Source organism: Cynocephalus volans, chromosome 1 (assembly GCF_027409185.1).
Source record: "Cynocephalus volans isolate mCynVol1 chromosome 1, mCynVol1.pri, whole genome shotgun sequence".
Classification (NCBI taxonomy): domain Eukaryota; kingdom Metazoa; phylum Chordata; class Mammalia; order Dermoptera; family Cynocephalidae; genus Cynocephalus; species Cynocephalus volans.
The window spans coordinates 228,807,897-228,815,540 of NC_084460.1; positions in this window are offsets into that span (position 1 = coordinate 228,807,897).

Sequence of the window (7,644 nt, forward strand, 5' to 3'; positions counted from 1 at the left end):
AGAGACCGGGAGGGGCTGGAGTGGTCATAGAAGGCTTAATGTGTTAGGTAGGGTGGTGGTATTGGAAGGAAGAGGCTGTTCTAGAATGGGAAGAAATTGTGAAAAAAAATGCAAAGGCTAGAGTGAGGAATGTTCGTATGGGAGAAAGTGAAGAGGCATGCCTGGCTGGAAGAAAGGGCAGCCACGAGGCGCCCTGGCAAATGAAGCCAGTTACTGGGACAATGGGCTACACCACCTCTCACTGGCTGTGAGACCTGGGCCAGCCATTCACCTGCCGTGGGCTTCAGTTCCATCCTCTATATAATGAAGAAAAAGAATCCTTCCTTGACCCGTAGCAGATAATATTCTGAAGTAGCAGAGCTATGACAATGAGTAGGAGAAGGAGAGGGGAAACAAGCCACATTTCACCTTCAGAGCAATTAGTGTAACGAAAAGAGGTGACAACAGCTTCCTGACCTCCCGACACCACATTTCCTATTCGACCATTAGAAGACTCAGAAAGAACTACTATTTTTCATCTCTTCCTGAGGCATTGCAGCTTTGAGGTGGAAATCTGTGGTAAAGAGCTTTTTAGCTTTTGAGGAAATGATCATTATCCGTATCCAGGTCTTGCTTGTCAGGTTTATGAGACAGTGTAGTGTCATGGTTAAAAGAGGCAGCTCTGCCACTTACTAGCATGTTACTTTGTCTCCCTTAGCCTCAGTTTCCTTCTATGCAAAATGGAGCTGATAACATTTGCTTCATTGTGTTGTACTAAATGAGATAACATATGCAAAGTGCTTAGCACAGAGTCTGGCGTATTGTAAATGTTCACTTCTGGGAGCTGGGAGTGTGTGCAGAGGGAGTGGGGCAGCAAAGAGTGAGAGCAGCAGGGAGCTCAGAAGCAGGACTGCAGAGTGCTGTGCTCCTGGGAATCGTGTCTCCTGGCTCCAGTCAGGAGCAGGTAGGTAGGGCTCTGCACCTGTGGGCCTTTATATGTCTTCCCATTGCTCTGCTTATCATGCCTGAATATGAGTTCCCAGAAAAACTGACTATATTTCACTTCTCTTTGAATTTCCAGGGCAGCACACTTCCTGGCACATAGCTCTCAAAGAGTCTCTGATGAATGAGTGAAGGGATGAAGGAAGGAAAGAAAATGAAAGGAGTACAGTGTTTGGAGTCATTTGAAACTCGAGAAAAATATTAGAAACCTGAATTGTATTGAATGAAAACCATGAAGAAAATGTAGGGATTTAAAACTCAATGTATGGGTAGTGATTAGGGTCAAAATGAATAAATTTTTTTGAGCGCTATATGAATCAAGGTCTCAGCAAGAGGGGAGGGGAGTCAGGTAAAGAAGGAATTGGTAAAGGGCCATGGAAAACGATTACATTGTATAATGTTGAATATATTAATTATCCTGATTTGAGCATCACATATTGCACACAGGTAATGATATTCAACTCTGTACCCCACAGATATGTACAATCAATTATGTCAAATTAAAAAAAAATGTTAGAAGAAGCAGTGCCAAAAAAAAAAAAAGTCTCACCAAGAAAGGGTGAGATCCCGGTTCATACTGAAGGTTAACTAAGGAACTATTACAAAGGTATGGACAGAGCCAGGGGAACCAAAACAGGATGGTGAAGTGCCTAGTTTCTGGCAAGAGCTGGGAGATGTCATTACTATTTGTAGGCCTAAAGAAAGAAGGGCAGGGAGTGGTTACAGGAGCCTAATGAGTGGTGTCTTCGGGACAGGGACATCTGCTAGGACAGGGGAAGAGCAACTGCTGCCAACTGAAGTCTGGCAGGGAGGAAGCTAAGAGAATAAATACTCTGTCTTCTCTTGCCCTCTGATCTCTTCCCATTGGCCAAACCCAGCTGGAGTTCAGTGGGCAAGAAAGTCCACAGAAGTCAGCTTTCTAGAGCATGAAGTAGAGTCTGGAGAGGCAAACAAGGAGTAGACAAGTACCTTCTGTCGATCTTTGTCCTGGTGCAGAGAGAACTACAAAGAAAAGGGCAGAATGAGTCCTTGCCATGATCACAGAGGTTAGAGTTTAGGAGGAGAAACAAACAGTTAACCAGACAATTATAATGGAGTACGATACATGCCATGGTATGGGAATATATTTGAAGCTCTACAGGGCTTGAGAATCAGAAAAGGCTTCCAAGAAAAAGTGGCATCCAAATTGGCACCTCAAATACTTACCTGACTTCAAAGACAAAATTAAGAGAATGAAAAGAAAAGCCATCAACTGGGACAAAATATTTGAAAATCATGTATTTGATAAAAATCTAGAATATGTAAAGAACTCTCAAGTTCAATAATAAGCAAACAAACAACCCAAATAACAAATGGGCAAAAGATTTCAATGGACACTTTACGAAGTCATGCAGATGGCAAACACATGAAGTGATTTTCAAGATCATTAGTCATCAAGGAAATGCAAATTTAAACTACAACAAAATACTACTTTACACCTATTTGAATGGCTAAAATTAAAATGGCTGATCATACTAAGTGCTGACAAGGATGTGGAGAAATGAACACACTGCTGATAGGAGTGCAAAATGGTGCAACCACTTTGGAAAACAGTTTGGCAGTTTCTTAAAATGCTAAAAAACATACAACTACTTTTTCATATACCTGTTGGCCATTATTAATCATTAGGGAAATACAAATCAAACCACAATGAGATATCACCTCACACCTGTTAGGATTATTATTATAAAAAGACAAGAGATAAGTGTTGGCAAGAATGTGAAAAGGGAACTCTTGTACATTGTTGGTGGGAATGTAAATTGGTACAGCCATTATGCAAAACATTAGTGAGAATCCTCAAAAAATTAAAAATAAAACTACTATATGACTCAGTAATCCCACTTCTGAGTATATACCCAAAGGAAATGAAATCTGCACCTCATAGAGACATCTGCACTCCCATGTTCATTGCAGCCTTATCCATAATAACCTAGATACGGAAATAGCCTAAGTGTCCATTGATAGATAAATGGATAAAGAAATTGTGATATATATACATGGAATATCATTCAACCCTAAAAAGGAGATTCTGCCTTTTGTGGCAACATGGATGAAACGGGAGGGCATTATACCAAGTGAAATAAACCAGATACAGAAAGAAAAATACTGTACGGAATAAATTGAAACAGTATAGAATGGTGGTTACCAGAGGCCGGGAAGGGGAAGGAATAGAAAGAAGTAGGTCAAAGGGTTGTAAGTTTGGTGGATGAACAAGTCTAAAGATCTAACGTACAGCATGAGGACTATAGTTAATGATATTCTACTGTATACTGAAAGTTTGCTAAGAGTAGACTTTGGGTGCTCTTACTATGCACACGCAATCTCTGCCTCTATTGTCACATGGCCTTTTTCCCTGTGTCTGTGTCTTCGCTTGGATTTCTTATAAAGACATCAGTCATTGGATTTAGGACCCACCCTAATACCATATGACCCCCATTTTAACTAATGACATCTTCGAAGACTCTATTTCCAAACGGTCACGTTCTGAGGTTCTAGCCGACGTGAATACTGGGGGAACACTATTCAACCCAGTATAACTACTGTGTGGTCTAGCCACTCTAGTTCTAGGTATTTACCCAAGAAAAATGAAAGCATACATCCATACAAGATTTGTACATGAATTTTCACAGCAGCTTTATTTGTATAGCCCCAAACTGGAAACAACCTAAATGCCCACGAAGAGGTGAATAGATAGACAGTGGTATACCCATGCAATAGAATACTACTCAGCAATAAAAAGTGATGAACTATCAGTGTATGCAACAACATGACTGTAATTCAAAATAATTATGTTGAGTGAATTATGCTGAATGCACTCACCATAAAAGAGTGCATACTTTATGATTCCATTTATATAATTCTAGAAAATGTAAACTAATGTGTGGTGACAGAAAGCAGATTTGTGGTTGTCTGGGAATGGGAATGAGGGGCTACTAGGGAGAAAGACTGAGTTAAGAGGAAATAAATGAATGGTCCAGACAGAGGGAATAGATGTGAGAGTGCATATAAAGTGCTTGAGGAACTCTTGTAGCAGAGAGACTGAGTATTGTGTTGCGAGATTCTGGGAGCAGTGAGGCTAAATGAGAAAGCCGGTGCTAAGTCTAAAACCATGTTAAGAACTTTATGCTAAACCAACAGGAAGACATTAAGGGTTTCATTTTAACTAGGTTCATTTTAACATTCCTGGTGTACTATGGGTCAGAGATGAGCAATTCACGAGGATTAGGAGACTGCTGCAGAAGTCTGGATAAAGAGATGGCTGGCTGCTGTTTGTTCTAAAAAGTGGAGAGAAGTAAACAAATATTTTGAGATATTTAAGAGGAAGAATCATCAAGACTTAGTGTTTGGGTATGTTGGGGAGAAAAAGAGGGACTTGTCAAGAATGATGTCCCATTTGGAGGACATTATGTTAAGTAATCCATGCACAGAAAGACAAATATCATATGATGTCACTCATTTGTGGAACCTAAAAAAAAATAAAGGGTTGGTATTATAGAGGTAGAGAGTAGAACAGTGGTTCCCAGAGACGGGGGAAGTGGGGGAGTGTGAAGTGAAAACAGGAAGTTGGCCAACAGGTACAAAATTCCATTAGATAGGAGGAATAAATTCTGATGTTCTGTTGCACAGTGGGGTGACTGTGGTTGGCAGCTGGGTTTTGTACATTGCATAGAAGCTAGAGGAGAGGCTTTTGAATGTTTTTGCCACAAAGAAATGATAAATTAATGAGGTGATTACCACATGAACTACCCTATCCTGATTATTATACAACATAAATATGTATCAAATCAAAACGTCAGATTGTACCCCATATGTATAATTACAGTGTGTCAATTGATATTTTAAAAAAGAAAAGAAAAAAAAAATAACGATGTTCCATTCCAAGGCCAACCAAGTGGCTCCATTCACTGGGAACAGGTATGAGGAGGAAGAAGATTTCAGATTGGGGTATGTTGAGAGGCTTACAGGACATCCAGGTGGAGATGTCCAAGGGGCAGTTGCATACGTGGTATCAAAGTCAGAAACAGGCTGGGAGCATAGATCTGGGAGTTATCTGTGGTTGATAATTAAAGCCATGGGAGTATATGCAATTGCCTGGCGAGCATAGGTTGAGAAAGAAAAGGAGAGGCCTGGAAAGAATCATAGGGATCAACAACATGTAAGGGGCAGCTACAGAAGAAGACTGAGACAGAGCTGGAGAGGTAGGAGAGTACGGGAAGAGAGTGTGGTGTTCTGGAAGCTGGGGGAAGAGTATTTCAAGGAGAGAACAATCAACAGCTCCATAGAGAGGTCAAAGAATTTAAGGACAGAAATATGCATTGGATTGTGGGACAATCAGGTAAGTTACAATTTTGGGGAGAGTGTTGTTAATGGTTGGGGGCAGAAGACACAGTGGTGGTTTGAGGATGACTAGGAGCAGGGACAACAAGGGTAGGCCACCCTTTCAAGCCGTTTGTAGTTGTAGGGAGAAGGAGCAATGGCTGCATAGGATGTGGGTATATGGTTGGCGATGAGGGAGAAGGTCCAGGAGGCACTTGCATACTGTAATGGGCATCAAAGTCAAAGTTAAAAGCGGGTTGGGAGCACATGATGATGTTATCATTGTCATTATTACATTGTTTTTAGATGAGAGACCTAAGCATGTCTGAATGCTGACGGGAAGGATTTAGAAGGGAGGAAGAAGTCAGAGATACTCTCAGAAAATTCATAGGGTAAGATTCTTGAGAAGACAGAAGTTTCCAGAACAAAAAGTAAAAGGATTCACTTTAGGAAGTGAATCTTCTCACCTGCTTGCTTCCACTTTCTCTGTGAAGTAGCGAGGGAGTTCATCTGCTGAGAAGAAGGGGAGAGCTGGAGTTGAGGAGAGTGGGTCAGGCTGGCTCCAATATGAACAGTGGAGAGAGCTGCTGGGGAAACGTAGCTGGAAATTTGGGAATCACCAGGGGCTAAAATGTGGTTCGGGACCAATGAATTTATAGTGGCTCATGTATTTTCCTAACAATGTTCGGCAGCGCAAGCATAGGCAGGGAGAAGGCAGGCAGTGGGGCTTCATCCAGACTGGTGTTACCCCATCATGATGGTGTATACAAGGGAGTTAAAGATATTGTCAGGGGAAAGTTTGGTGCTGGTGGTGGAATCTCACAGGCCTCAGCTCCATAATCACAGGTGGACAAGGGGTGGCAGGCAGAGAGGGTTGTGGGGCCAGACTGCCAATTTCAGATACTGGCTTTGTCACTCACTAGTTGTGTGACTTGGGCAAATTGTTTAACTTCCTTGTGCCTTAGTGCCCTCACCTGCAAAACTGGAATGATAACAATGGTGCCTATCTCATTGGCTTGCTGTGGAGGGTAAATGAGGTAATACATGACAAGTGCTTAGAACAGTGACTGACACATAGTGAATACTCACCAAAGGTAGTTTTAATTATTAATTGCTATTACTTAAAAGAAATAAAAAATATTGTAGGGCAAATAAAGAATGAGTATTGACTTGATTTCTTGCTAGATAGAGAGAAAAGCCTTACGACATTTTCCTTGTTTCTTCTCAATAGCTGCCATTTACAGAGTGCATGGTATGCTCCAGGATCTATGCATATTATGCTCACAGTGTACTGGTTAAGAGATCAGATTTTACTTTGTATGGAACTTACCTTCAGCAGGTGGCTGCTCACTCTCTGGAGCCAGTCTGCACTCTGTACTAAACTTATGTATTTCTTGTTTTTGTGTTAGACTAGATAGATGTCTGTACTGAACTTACTTTTTTTTTTTTTTATTTTGTTTGTCGTTTTTTCGTGACCGGCACTCAGCCAGTGAGTGCACTGGTCATTCTTTTTTTTTTTTTTTGTCGATATACATTGTAGCTGATTAATGCTCCCCATCACCAAAACCTCCCTCCCTTCTCCCTCCCCCCTCCCCCCCAACAATGTCCTTTCTGTTTGCTTGTTGTATCAACTTCAAATAATTGTGGTTGTTATATCTTCTTCCCCCCCCCCCGGTTTGTGTGTGTATGTGTGTATGTGTGTGTGTGAATTTATATATTAATTTTTAGCTCCCACCAATAAGTGAGAACATGTGGTATTTCTCTTTCTGTGCCTGACTTGTTTCACTTAATATAATTCTCTCGAGGTCCATCCATGTTGTTGCAAATGGCAGTATTTCATTCGTTTTTATAGCTGAGTAGTATTCCATTGTGTAGATGTACCACATTTTCCGTATCCACTCATCTGATGATGGGCATTTGGGCTGGTTCCAACTCTTGGTTATTGTAAAGAGTGCTGCGATGAGCATTGGGGAACAGGTATACCTTCGACTTGATGATTTCCATTCCTCTGGGTATATTCCCAACAGTGGGATGGCTGGGTCGTATGGTAGATCTATTTGCAATTGTTTAAGGAACCTCCATACCATTTTCCATAGAGGCTGCACCATTTTGCAGTCCCACCAACAATGTATGAGAGTTCCTTTTTCTCCGCAGCCTCGCCAGCATTTATCGTTCATAGTCTTTTGGATTTTAGCCATCCTAACTGGGGTTAGATGGTATCTCAATGTGGTTTTGATTTGCATTTCCCGGATGCTGAGTGATGTTGAGCATTTTTTCATATGTCTGTTGGCCATTTGGATATCTTCC